We start from the raw sequence: 15,273 nt of genomic DNA on the forward strand, positions 1-15,273 counted from the left end.
AGCAGGAGTGAACTAAATAAAGACTTTGTCTAACTCTGGTTTCTTACCATGAACTCAGCTTCCCCATGAGCTCAGCTTTATAGTTAATACCAAGACCAGTGACAATAATCCACTTTGGTGTAAACTGGAAGGAAATGGAAATGTTGAAGCAAATAGAGCCATTTATTGAGTCTAGTTTTTCATTCTCTATGCATTGCTTACTAAGATAGAATACAAAATTGCTTGTGGAAATAGATGGTTTTATGCTAGATCAAGGTACGAAGGCATGACAACTTCTCCTGACCTAGAGAACTTCTCAAAAGGAATGTTTGAGCTATTAATGGTCTTTGCTGCACTTGAGGATAGGCCAGAGGGTCTCCAGTTTTCACTTATAACTACAAAGGTCGTAGGAAAGTCCGAGACTTTTAGTAGAGCATATTTTTACATTTGTTTAGGTCACAGGGTAACCAAATGCTGAGTAGTAAATTTACAGAAGTTAACTCTTCATTCCTTTTCCTCATATGTGATTAAGAGCATAGGTTTTAAATTCTGCTTTTCAACTCTGTGGCCTTGTACAAGTTGTTTAACATCCCTAAATCTAAGCTCCCTTGACTGTTAAATAGGAACAGAAATATTTACCTTATAGATTCATCATAAGAATTAAATAAGCTTCTAAAACTTTCAATGCACCAACTTTAATATTTCATAAAGCTAAATATTTACTATCTACTACTCCAACAGGTAATTTAACTATTGTAAATTACACAGTGTCTTCTTACATTGTATTGTCCATTTATATATTCCGCTTTGCATGGAGGATAGAGGCTTTGCTTCACATGTGTGATGACTTATTAGTAACAATATGAAAAAACAACTACAAAGCCCAATACATGATCTCAGTAAATAGTTGTTTTCTTCTTTTATCAATTTTTAAAAATTTTATTTGTTCTTTTTAGGTATATGACAGTATAGTGTATTTTGACATATTATACCTACATGGAATATAATTTATTCTAAATAGGATCCCATTCTTGTGGTTGATGATGTGGAATTACACCGGTTGTGTATGCATATATGAACATAAAAAAGTTATGTCTGATTTATTCTACTACCTTTCCTGTTTCCATCCTGCCTCATTTCCCTTCATTCCCCTTTGTCTAGTCCAATAAGCTTCTGTTCTTCCTTCCCTACACCCAATTTTGTCTTAGTATTCATGTATCAGAGAGAAGATTCATGCTAAGTGAAATAAGCCAATCTTTGTATTTTCTAGTAGCTTCTATATGCCCCCAAAATGAGTAAAAATCTAGGAGGATATTAATGATCACTCTTCTTTATCATGATTTATAAAAGTGGTTATATTTTGAATAAACAAACTTTTGAATAAAGGAGGTTTTATTGGCCTTACTCTGGTAAAGTTTTCCTAATGTTTCAGAAAAGACTTTCAGGATAATGAAGCAGAAATAAGTGTGTCAGAAAGTTAATCTCCCTTCCACTTCCCTCCCTATCATGCCTAAATCAAATGGAATCACTATATGGAAGAGAACAAGTCCCAGCATCTCCTGTCTCTCTTGAATATGAATCTGAAATGATTAATGAACCTGTTGCTCAACATGTTAAATTAAATAACAATGAAGAGATTAAGAATGCCATTCCCATTATTGAAGACTGCATTTTAAGCCCTAATGTGCAAAGTAGACCATTAGTTTTCAGTCAGGATTTGTAATAGATTTATTTATGAATTTATCTCACCTTTTCTGCAAACAAGTCATGCAGCAAATACTTATTTTTTTCATTCTACTTAAAGAATTGAAAGCTTGTCTCACTAGTAAATAAAGTAGATCTCTGACCCTGAATTTTTACATAACTGTCATTTTCAGACCAATTAGAATAGGTAAGTAATATATTCAGGGTTTAATGCCTCACCCAACTTCTGAGACTCCCACAGTGAAACTGCTTTCTCACAGGGTGTGTAAACACCTAGGGAGCCTCAATATGAAAATATAATTTATAAGCACAGCACAACTTTAATAGCATCTGTCACTGTTTCCCTAGTATCAGATACTCAGAAACTTTTGCTTCCAGTTAGATGTGCCCCCCCACATACACACTAACTACAGTATGAATTCTTGTTCTACATATACTTTTCAAATTTTGGCACTTCTTAGGGTGACTTCTGAAATTAAAAGAAAACCTTCCTATCTCATAGAAATACTCTCTTTTGTATTATCACCCAAAAGGATACTGTGAAAATTGTTTGATGAAGATTAGGTCAAGAACTTGCCCATTAGAAAAGCAGATCTAGACTCCTTTCACTGGTTTCCAACTGATACTTATTAGGAAGAAAATAAAAATAAGGTGTATTAGGTGTGTGAGATGCTGCTTGGTATATGGGAAGAAGAGTATTCATAATCAGAAGTCATAAACTATCAGAAAGCATGTGTTTGTGTGTGTGTATGTGTATGTGATAGAGAGAGAGAGAGAGAGAGAGAGAGAGAGAGAGAGAGAATATAAGCCATTTGTAATCTCATTTTGAGAAATTTATATTCTCATTTTGAATTTAGTCATCCATTTTCAAGCTATAGGAGTCACAGATCTCCACAAAACTGAGAATTGTTACAACATTTACTTTGTCTAAATTAGGAAGCCGTGTGGAATATTAGTTTAAATGTACTCTCAAAGTTCATCTACAGAGTCAAGCCAAATTCCAATGGCTGATACAGGGAGCTTTATTCATCACAGAGTAGATGGGTCATTATACAGTTGGACAACATCATAACGTATTTCTCTGAATTTAACTTCTGTGAATCTCTTTGAATTTTTTCTAATATTACTTTCTAGAATTAACACCTATATGTAAAACTTCAAAATTTTGTATCTCAGATTATCTCAGATAAATTTGTTTCAAAATTAGAATATGTTCTCTTAGTTTCTGTTTATTTTTAATTTTTTACTTTGTGAATTTACTGGATAAACAAAGATATCTAGTGATTGTATAAGTTAACTGGATGCTATAAGTGGTTATTCCTAAACATCCTTACTTTGCTTCTTTCATTTCTTTATCTAGGTAAGAAATTTCACTGGAAAAAAAAATGTGCAGGAGAGGCAAGTCTGTTTCATTTGATGTCCTCTGTGGCTCTCTTTCAACATTTAGCAAAAAATTGGATCAACAGGAAGAAACATGAAGTTCCAAATGGCAGGTATTGGCATGCACACTACCCTATAGACTTAGGTCCCAGCTCTGGATATTGGTTTTTCCAGTAAGGTGTATCACAGGCCTGACACCTCCTGCTGTGATATGGATGATTGCATGCTCTGTGTCCCCTGGAACTTAAGCAAAGTAGGTCAGGGAAGGATTCCCTCTCTGGGACACCACCATGGAATAACCATCCTGAGATCTCAGTGGGTTGAGAAGAGCTTGCAGGACTGTGTGCATTCTCTTGATCTCCTTCCCAGTTCCCTTTATCAAGTCTTATTTTATGCCTGTATTGTGAGTTGCTAATGATGTTATCCCTGCTCTCAGACTTGATGGCTAGTGCTGAGAGGGAGGGAATGTGACTTTCCAGGTCAATATCATGTTCCTCATGCTAAAGCAAGATCTGGATAAGCACCCCAGTGTTCTTTATTCATCACTGTGGTCACTGCAAATGTCACATAGATAAAGTAAATCTATGTCACAAAAGAGTGAGAAATGTATATTTTACTAGCTTTCTTGAAACAACAACAGAGTTTATGTCTTGCAGTATACTGCAAACAATAAAACTCTCTATTCAACATTTCGGTTTTTATAGTATCTTTTTTCTATTAAAATTGGCTCTTCCTTATTTTTATTCTATTTGTCTACAATGATATTTCCAGTATCCTCTACTGTTTGAATAGTTTAACTCTGTCCCCAAGTTGTATGTCCCTTGAGCAAAATAAAAATCCTTCAATTAGCTGAACTAATATCCCCTAGAAGGCAGATTAGCAGCCAGAGGCATGGATGTAAACTTGACCTGGAGGCCCTTAGTCCCTGCACCCAGAGGTCTATCAAATTATTTTTCTTCTTCATTTACATTAGTACGCAAAGGGCAGGGACAGGGAGAAGGTAGGTATGAAAGGTGGAATTGTTCTAAGAAAATAACATTTCCTCCTTTGAATTATTAAAAATGGGTGAAAATGCAGACATGCTGTCCTCACCACAGCCCTAGTCGTCCAGTACCAAAGAAGTAGTTTAGGACTGGGAGTGTAGTTCAGTGTTAAAATGCATGGTTAGCATGTGTGAGACCCTGGATCAATTCCCAGCGCAGCTGATTGGGGTCAATTCCTGTTTATTGAATAACTGAGGTAACCATGCAATAAATCTATAAGTTAAAAGAGTTGTTTTGTTTTGTTTTGTTCTAAAATAAGCAATATCAGCAAACAAGACCAAACTGCTGGGTTTCAGAGAGTCAGTAAAATGAAAAGTTTATTTCAAAGAGTGAATAAACTTCATGTAACATAGTCCCACTTTTTCCAAATATCATTGCTTCTTCTACATTGCTTCTGTTCAAATAACCTTCCACTTATATTTATCATTTTTCTCCTTTCCTCTCCAATATATCAGAAATAAAATTCAAAGCTGCTTTTCAGCTTTGAGTTTTATTTCTGATATATTCTTCTCACCTGTCTTTATCTTTCTTGCCGTTTTAAAGAATTTTTGTTTTAAATTTTCCATCTGCTCTTCATGGAGCTTCTTTTGCCTTTATCATTGACCCCAAATCAGAGAACGATTTTAATTGGAATGTTTGGTTTTACAGAAAAGAAAAATCAAAGTCCATCTGCCAAAAAGGTTGTCGGCATCAGGTTCCCAAGTGTGAGACTGGAGATTTTTTCCCACTCTAGTAGCATACAGGCTGCCAGTGCTAGATCACAGTTTTAACATTGGGGAAAATAACAAAGTGCAGTTCCACAATCTTAGGATGAAGACAGAAAACCTTTTTATCCTGCATGAGAAATAAATTTGGGGCCTTTTCCATTTTCTTTTCCCCCTTGGACAGTCGTAGGTGAATGCTTTCCAGATGGAGTTTTGTCTGCAGAGTTTTAAAAGTCTGTTTTCTTACCTTTGTTCACTTTGCAAACTGTTGCTAGTGCTACACTCTATAACAATGTTATGTTAAGTGGAATTTTGAAATGAGTAATAAAATTCTAGGTTTGACCATTTGGATTTGTAGGCATGTTTTATAAAAGATTTTAAGATCATTGTGCCTGGTATGAAAATATTAATTAAGACTTTGCTTTCCTACTGCATGTATGTAAAACAATTTGAATTGATTGAGATTTAAAAATTATCCACTAATTATTTTGCATTTGTAATGTAAATAAACCTCTCTCTCCTTTTAGGATATCTTACTTCCTAGTAAAGGAACCAATATCTACGTTTTCCCCAAAATATCTCCAAGTTCCCAAGATGAAACTTTCAGGCTGCTTCAAAAAAAGTCAACATATAATCTCGTTTGAGCACCTTGTTTAAGAATGATAAAAGGAATGACCACAGACCCTGGGCATTAAAAAACTCTCCCAGGGCTGAAGGTATAGCTTATTGGTAGAGGTTTTGCCTACCATGTACAAAGTCATGGGTTCAAACCTCAGCAAGGAAAAAACAACCAAAATAGAACATGTACCCAAAGGTACTTCGCTCTTTTATCAAAAAGCCTGCATTAGAAAAAAATATATATATTGGTTATAAAACTCAGATCCTGTTTAGTGATGTGTATCAAACTTGTCACATGGGGTGAACCAAACCATCCAGGGACTGACAAATCTGCTATTCTGTTAATTCAACCTCATCTGGCATGTTCCCATGTGTTATTGTATAAACACTATGGATAATTGTAGTTGTGAAGTTAACTTGTTTTAGCTATTTGCAGAGCCAATATCTGGTACTTGAGTTGAAAATATAAATAAGCATCATGTCAATAGTATTTATTTATGCATTGGTAAATCTAGTGGACTTTTGTTGTGTTTTGAAACTATATGGTACTTTTCAGGTTGAAAATCTTGGTCTCTTGTGAGAAAAGGACTGCTGTGTTTGCCATGATCTTCATGGAAGAGACTGTTGAAGCAACATGCTCAGGGTTTGATGCCTTCACCCATGGGAGTTGAGTCAATTTACTTCCTTAAGTTTTGCAACATCAGTCATTGCAGACTATGGGCAGGTTGGCCACAGGAAGAGTGCTAAGACAGTCAGATGCAGTTTACCTACTCTCTTCTCCACAGGGCATTGGCTCCCAGCAGCCAGACTTGAAGAAAGTTAAGAGTTCAAGTCAGGGATAGTGTTTGAACCTAAATATTTTGCTTTTGTAATAAAATACTTATACTTAATTTGTGTGTTGGTAAGAAAAAGGGGATATGTTTTAGAAGTCATTGAATCAAAGAAACCTGGGTTTAACTCCTAGTTCCTCATGTAGAAATTATAGGAGAAAAATGAATAAATAATAAAAAACAAGAAAAATGTTGCTTAAATAAGTATAAGGCAATTCAGGAAGAATTTAAAGGTCCAAAATTAGTTGTTTCTAAGGATAGGAAAAGGAAGGATCCATTTCATTAGACACTTGTTAGTGAACTTTATATTTTGAATCATGAGAAGGCATAACCTTTACAAAAAAATGGCAAATAAAAATTTGAGCAAAAGTAAAATGAAGATAAAAGTGTTGGTTAATTGTATCACTACATATGAAGCCCATCTTCCTTCTTTCTTTATTCAGTTAAAATTATTGTTTGAAAATTTTCATTTGTAATGATGAATTATAGCTTTGTAAATTAAAAAATAGTGGCAAAGATGTTAGTAAATACATTTGTGCCCCTAAGAACAAAGACATATGCTTACATATAAAATGTTTTAACAATTTAACAAAAAATAATATAAAATATAACTTTTAAATGGTATACTATTTTACTAAAATAAAATCCTGCCTCTATTTCAAATCACCCTGAAGCTTTGAAAAAGGTATTTATTTTGTAATTCTCAATATGCTCATTTAACATAATGCTATTGTTTATTACAGTGAGTTTTTGTAAAACTGAAAATGAAACAACATGTGTAGCTTCTAGTGCAATGCTTGGAACTTGGGAGGTGCTTTGACATAGTGTAACTGGTAGTGGTATCATATTTAATATTACAATTTCATGTTGGAGTTGGGAAACTGGCCAAGATAGGGACAGGTATGGTGTGAAGCAGACACATTTAAAGAAATCAAAACCTAGAGATTGTGTGGCTTGATCAGTTCACATGTTTAAATCCCAAAAGAACTGAGATAAGAAGTCAGGTTGCCCAGCAACCAATTCAAAGTTCTATCCAATGAATTGATCTGTCATTAACTCTGGTTTATGTAGAGCCTTTCTTCTCAAAGTGTGGTCCTACAACCAGCAGCAAAGGCATCCATAAGACTATTAGAAATGCAGAATCTTGATCTTCATCCTAAATTTACTGAATGAGATATTTTAACAGGATCTTCGGATTATTCATTCATATGTTTAATTAATGTTTTAGAAGTCATGGTATAGACTATCCATGAAATTGTGCTCACTGATGGTCAAAAAGAAGTTAACTCCAGGAATTAAGTTAAAAATCAATAAGGTCATGTCAAAAGAATTGGCTGAGAAATAAAAAACACTCTCACTTATGTGGTAAGAGATCACAGGTAGATGGATGGATGAACAAAGAGAAAAGACACATATAAAGAGCCACAGTGAGATGCATGTAGGTATTTGTATGTGGTGTTAGAAACATACATATCACACTGACTTTAGAAGTAGTGACTTCCATTTCCAATTAAATATACTATTGCTATTCATAAACCAAGTAACAGTTTGACTATTTCTTCCCTCGAATAATATGTTGAATGAAATTGACTGGTTTGTCAGAATTTAACTTCAAACCTAATTTCTATTTAAGCAAAATATAAAATCTGTCAAAATTATGGTGTGGTCACATGTATGTTTAAAAATCTACTGATTGACTAAATAATTCACTTTTCAACCAATTTTAACAACATTGTGTAAAAACAAATTGGACCTTCAGTTGCAATTCCTACTGAGCTTTGTAACAAAGTGTGGGCTCTGCAGAAAGACTCTCTGTGGGGGAATGAAAAGGATTTGGAGTCACACAAATTCAATATACACTGCAACTCAGTTTCTTACTAGTTATCCAGTCCCTTAAATTTGGGGTGCAGATTTCTAGAATCTTTCACTGTTGTAAAATGTGAATATTACAAAGAAATTCCCAGGATTGTTTGGAGGAATAAATAAGAAAACTTATAAAGTGCATCATAAACATTTTATGAATGCCAGGTATGAAAATAATACTAATATTATTCCACATCTTTTTAAAACCGTAAGTGGAACTCAACTCATACCTGAAAACTCATGAAATATGTTTGATTTTCTGTAGTTTCAAGGGATTTTGCATGTTTCAATTATAGTTCTAAGGGAAGCAAGGACACTGCCATTTTGCAAATCTCTTTTTCTAAAGAAAATGCTCGACTCTGATTCAATTGACATATATTTCATTAGTGACCTATTGGATAGGAGAAAGCGAAATCAACCTCTTTTGATAGATTATGTTGAATTAACTCAAGGAAATGTAAAATACTACAAATTAATTCTTTCAAAAAAAGGACTAAAAAGAGAGGGAAGGAAGAGATTGAAATGTACCATTGTATCATTGTCTCCTTCAATTGTGGAGATGGGGAGTATATTTCAAAGCAAATAATGATGATATGAATTAAACCCCTATAGCTGCAAAGTTGCAATGTCACAAAGCACAGTCACACACTTGATCTTATAAATTTGTCAACAAGCTATGAATTGGACATTCTTAAGTTCCTTTTGTATTAAAGGAAACAGTAGCTTTCTCAAGGTCACAAGAACAATAAAGTAGAGCTCACCTCAGGACATTTCATTGCCTGCCTCACTTGCAGAAGCTCTGGAACAGGTCCGTCATCCAGGGTGGAACTTTAACCCAGTGAGAGGTGAGTAAAGGAAGAAAAACTGCTTCTTACAGATGTGAGTAAAGTAAGAATAAGTGCTTCTTACAGATGCTTCAACAATTTTACTTTTAAGTTCCATTATGTACTTATTTCAGTCAGGCATCCTACTTTTCTTCCAATAACCAACTTCTCCATAAATGTGAATCTTCATTATATGAGTACTGCTACTCATTCCAGTTCTAATTTCTCACCTGAAAAAGTCAAAGGAGGATTTCTGGAGCCTGAGGTGTTTGTAAGCAAGAAAGGGAATTGAAGTTCAGAACATGAGCCAATATCCAGAAAGGGATAGAAGAACTCAGAGAGAAATAGTCCAAGAAGCCAGACTGACCTCAACCAATATAATCTTGTATGCTTTGATACCTCTAGAGGATGCAGATCTCTGCTGATCAGTAAGGTTAGGTGTGCTGGGGGCGACCAGCAGATGAGAAGACAGGAGGCTCTGAAAAGCCTCCAAACTGACTTTCCAAGCAGAGCGGAATGATGACTTCAGACACACACACACACACACACACACACACACACACACAAGAGGCATTTAATTTTTCTAGATGAATATAGGGAAAGAATAGAAGGCACTAAAAACTAAATTCACGTCAACTAAAAAACAGGCAGGGATAAAAGAAAAATATATAAGTTCTGGATTCAGTGGACCTGGGCTAGAAGTTAATCCTTTCAATTTCTAGGTCTGGAGATTCTGTATTGCTACTTCCCTTCTCTGACCCTCAGTCACATCCTTTCTGTCAGCATCTTTGCTTACAAATTGGAATAGTAAAACACACCTAGAAAAATTATTTTAAGAAGTGACAACTATGTTGTATTTATTATAATGGACAGGTGTAAGACATTTAAAAACAGTTATCATTGTTGCTGTTGTTAGTGTTATCATCATTCATGGAGTTTTATGTTTGAAGTCCAGAAAGGTATACAAATTACAGGTGTTCCAGTGAGAGGAGTCTTCACAAAGCAAATGTACACTCCAAGTTTAAAAGCAGAAAGTCTTCCGTACCCTCTACTCAAGCTCAGATGTACTCACTTTTCTGACTTTTAATACTAGAGGTCGGTTTTCATGCTTCTTAAATTTCCAAACATGTAGAAGTTTTTGCAATAATATCCCCTCTTGTATTTAGTTTCTTTCACAAAATATTACACTTGTGAGATCCCTGGTGTGTGATAGTAGTTGTTCATTTTCATTGTTATATAATATTTTATTTATAAGGGATATTCATATTTCTGGTAAACACTGTAATATTTCTAGTTTTTATTGACTTACAATTACTTTTGTCCTGAAAACTCTCATATTTTTCTCTGGTGACATTGACACAATTGTCAATTGTGTTAAGACAAAATTGTGGTCTATGTAAATTTAGGAGTGAAATTGCAGGCCAGGGATAGGTACACATTTAATTTTAGGAGATAATCGAATACAGTATCAAAATGGATTCTTCCCATTTACGCTCCCAAAAATGTATTATGAGAATCCATCTTTCTCTGTATCTTTACCAATACTTGGTGCCTCAGTTGCTTTAAGAAGTCAGCTATTCTGGTGGGCATTTTATATTTTATGGAATTTAAATTTGTGTTTCACTTATAACTAATAAAATCCATCTCCTTTTAATGTATTCATTTACTGCCTCAATATTTTCTTCCTGTGCAGTACCTATTCAAGTGGTTAGCTCCTTTTAATTCTTTCTTTTACTTTTATAGCATTTTTCTTGTTGGTTTATTAAACCTTTTCTTTTTATATAGTCTGTATATAAATTATTTGCCCATTTAAGGACGATGCTACCAGTTTGTTTGGTAGCCTTTCCTCTAACTCCTAGTTTGAAGATGTAACCTTTGGTTCAATGCTCCTTCAACACTAATCCTCTAGAAATTGTTTGGAGTACATTTATGTCAGATTCAGGATAACAGAGCAACCACTCAGGACTGCATATTAAGATAAGACACTAAAAGAGTAGAAGTGCCAAAAAAATAATAAACACACAATCTGCATAGCCCTGTGAATTTTTAAATTACCTCTTACAAATTATTTATATCATCTAAGATGCTCACCTTTTGGTGTGGAAGGAACTTACTTCTATGCAGCTTTTCACAGAATGTGCACACTAGATGACAAGATTCCTTTGGATTGTGTACTATGGTCGTTTGCCATAATAAGACTTTTATAATTTAGCTCCCTCCCCACCTCTGTCTCTCCCTCTCATTTTCCTTCTTCCTCCCTTTCTCCTCTTCCTCTTCATCCTGCCTTTCTTTTTTCAGACCCACATTCCCTCTTTTTAACAAAATTTCAAGTTGAATCTCCCTGGAAAGGAAAGAGAGTGCTGCAGGGTTTATCAATAGACACTTCTTGTCTTGTCCCTCTGAGGACTTACAGCAGTCTCGAGGAGTAGAAGCAGAGCAGCAATTCTGCCCACACGATCATTGTTCTGCATTAAATTATTCATGGATTGAGACAAGGTATATACAAATGCACATGGACAAATGTGCATGTGCTTTCACACTGTGAAATAGTGAGTTATCCACTCCCAATCTTCTGTTTGGGGAAATAAATCAAATACCAAATCATACTTATTCTTAATGACAAATTAAAAGTATAAAATAAATAAAAGTGCCATGTAGCTCATGTTCCATGGCTTAGCCAATACATAATTCTACTTTTTGACTATTCAACAGCAATATTCCAGAGCCCTATCTTTCATGTTTTTACAATCTCTATAACAAAAAAAAAAAAAGGACAAGTTTTATTTTTATTTTTTGAGAGCTCCTTTAAACCTGGTATCTTTACATCTCAAGGTCATATCTGCTCCCTGACTCTGACACCTGTTTCAGTTCTTCTGAGGTGGTAATATCTTCCTGAAGCTCTTGAGCATCATCAGGCAGTACAATGCTGGCCTCTCCACCAGAGGTGACTTGCATTTCAATGTCTTCATCTGAAGAGAATAGCCAGGCTTGTGAACACAGTACATGGATAATCTCTTTATCCATCCTTTCAGAAAAATGGCCCTTGAGATTAATGGTGAAGATTCATATGCTGAAATTTTTTTATCTTGTATTATAATCTGTTGAGATCAATTGTGAAGAACAAAAATTTTAAAACTGATATTTTCAATTTACTATATGTCAAAATTATTCTTTAATGCTTTACAAAAATATCTCTTCTATAATTCACAACAGATTTCAGAGTCCCTTGAAGGCCCACGTGTTGAAAGCTTGGTCCCTGGGGTGGCACTTTTGGGAGATAGTAGATCCTTTAGGAAATGGGACCTAGTGGGAGGTCCTCAGGTCACTGAGAGTGTACTTTCCAGAAAGATTGTGAGGCCCCAACCTCTTGGTCTTGGGCTTTCTCTCTCTCTCTCTCTCTCTCTCCCCCCCCACCCCCACTCACTCTCTTTCTCTGCTTCGTGACTCATGATGTAACCACCTGCTCTTAGTTGTACACTTGACATTGCTAAATACCACTTTCACCAGAGATCAAACTGATGAACCACCCTACCTTGGATTAAAACCTTCAGAACCATAAATGAAAATGAACCTCTTTTTGTTTCATAGTTAGCCTGTGACAGGCATTTCATTATAGTGATGCAAAGCTATCTGATACAGCATTATAAAATAGAAATCTAGATTCACTTTTTTTGGGGGGAGGGTTGGAATACCAGGTATTGAATTCAGGAGTACTCAGCCACTGAGCCACATCCTCAGCCCTATTTTGTATTTTATTTCAAGCCAGGGTCTCACCGAGTTGCTTAGTGCTTTGCTTTTGCTGTGGCTGGCTTTGAACAGGATCCTCCTGCCTCAGCCTCCAAAGCTGCTGGGATTACAGGCGTGTGCCACTGAGACCATCTTGAAATATTTATTATGATTCTATATATAATTCCACACAAGTTTCTTAACATCAATGGACTTTAACTTCCAAATATGTATCAATTATCTATATATACATAACACATTCTTTCAAAACTTTGCAGTTAAAAACAACATACTTTTTTTTTTTTTTTTTTTTTTTTTTTTTAAGTTTCTCATGTCAGGAATACAGATGTGGCTCAGAAGGGTGTTTCTGGTTCGATCCCCAGTGAATTTACAGTTGAGATGTTGGATAGGACTCCAGCTATATGAACGTGTGACCTGAGCTTAGGAATCTACTTACAAGCTCATTCATGGGTATAGGAATACTGCTTCAGTTCCTGACCACATGTTTTTAACAGTAGAGAAGCTGATATTCTCCACCATAAGTGATGCAAGAGAGAATGGATGAAATACTCCGTAGTGCCTTATAACCTAGTGTCCACATTTGTAAATCATTTCTCACTAGCTCTTCCTTGTCAATGAAACAAGTCACTAAGTATAACCCTACTTGACTAGAGGTGCATTAGACCATCTTTTTGAGGAATGGCCTATCAAATAATTTGATATGAGAGCATACTTTTAGAACAGCACATTATCTATTAAAATTAATAGGGTGTAGGCTATGGGTGGACTTTAACATCTCCTAAAATCCCTTGAATTTTGTAAAAACACATTTCAAGGCTTTTAAAAGATGACTAACCATTTACCCTGTCCACTATTGAATCAGAATGTGGGCATGCTGACATATATCATAGTGAAATCTAGCTCCAGTCTTATTTATAAAAATTATTACTAGTGGTTGTAGTAGCAACAGTATTTCACTGATACCTTGGTGAATTTTTACATATGTTTATGTTCATGCAAATAAAACCTAGATAGATCAAGTTATAGAACATTTCCAGAATTCAAGAAAGCTCTGTGAGGCCCCTTACTAGACACTGTTCCCCAAATATCTTCTGACCTCTACTAATGCTACAGTTTGGATCTGCAGTGTCCCCCAAGGCCTGGGGCTTAAAATCTTGGTCTTCAGCTTGGTGATACTGAGGCTTTTTGGAATCTTTAGGAGGCAGGGTTTAATGGTGGCTCTTCTGGACCTTGGAGACATGGTCTTGAAGGGGATATTAGGACCCCCACCCCTTCCTCTTCTCTTTTATATTCCCCCACTGTGAAGTGAGTGGCTTTGCTCCACGAAGCATTCTCACCTTGACACAATTACTTGCCACAGGTCCAAAGCAATGGGACCAATGGATAATGGACTGAAATCTCAGAAATCATCAAGCAAAATAAACATTTCTCATTATACGTTGATGTTATGGTGTTGGGACTAATGACACGTTAACTAACTCAGGATGACTCCTTTCTCCCTGGTGAGTGAGAAAGATCAAGGATCAAAGGTGGTTTCAAAGGGTAATGATGATAAATCGGACCACCATCAGGGATTGGTTGACAACAGTTCCGCAAACACGATCAGCTCGCACTTGCCATATAGTCCTGTGGGACTCTTGCCTGCGTGAACCCCCATGCCTTGCTGACCTTTAAGCTGATTGGTTCCCACCTAGCCTCCACCCTACATAAAAGCTGTGTGACTTCCTCAATAAACGAGTTCCTGCTGTGACTGGTCTCTCTGACACGCCTGATTGTCCTCCACCCAGAGGGCTGGGTGTGGGCGGTCAGTTGGCCCTACCTATCCCGGTCTGACCTTGTTGGGGAGTGTCCCCTTCCCTTGTCCTGGTCAAGAAGAGCAAGGGGACTTAAGACCCCAACATTATGGTTTGCATGTGAGGTGTCCCCTAAAAGCTCATGTGTGAGATGATGCAAGAAGGTTCATAGGAAAGGTGATTGGTTTGTGAAAGTCTTAACCTAATCAATGGATTAATCCCTGATGGGATTAACTTAGTGGCAACTGGAGGCAGGTGGCCTATGGCTGGAAGAGGTAGGAATTAGGGCATGGCTATTGTGTATGTGTGCATGTGTATGTGTTATGTATATATATATATTTTTTTAATCTGGCCAGTGGAGTCTCTCTCTCTCTGCTTCCTGATCACCACGTAAGCTGCTTCCCTCCACCACACTCTTCTGTCATGATGTTCATCCTCACCTGGAACCCTGAGGAATGGAGCCACCCTTCTATGGACTAAAGACTTCTGAAACCATGAGCCCTTAAATAAACTTTTTCTCCTCTACAATTGTGCTGGTTGGGTTCTTTGTTCACAGTAGTGAAAAACTGACTAGTACAGTCCACTACAATCACCACTAGATGAATTTTGCCTGTTTTTAACTTCATTTATATGGAAACACACCATGAAAATTTGTCTGGCTTTGTTAGCTGAGGACACCATATGTTTAATTGTATGATCAGTTATCCTGAGTCCAGAGAGAAGATTATCTCATCAAAATATTGCCTATAAAGGTGTTTGAAATTCTTACCTTAAAAATTTCACTTCCT

The sequence above is a fragment of the Sciurus vulgaris genome (genome assembly GCF_902686455.1).
Source record: "Sciurus vulgaris genome assembly, chromosome: 3".
Taxonomy (NCBI): Eukaryota; Metazoa; Chordata; class Mammalia; order Rodentia; family Sciuridae; genus Sciurus; species Sciurus vulgaris.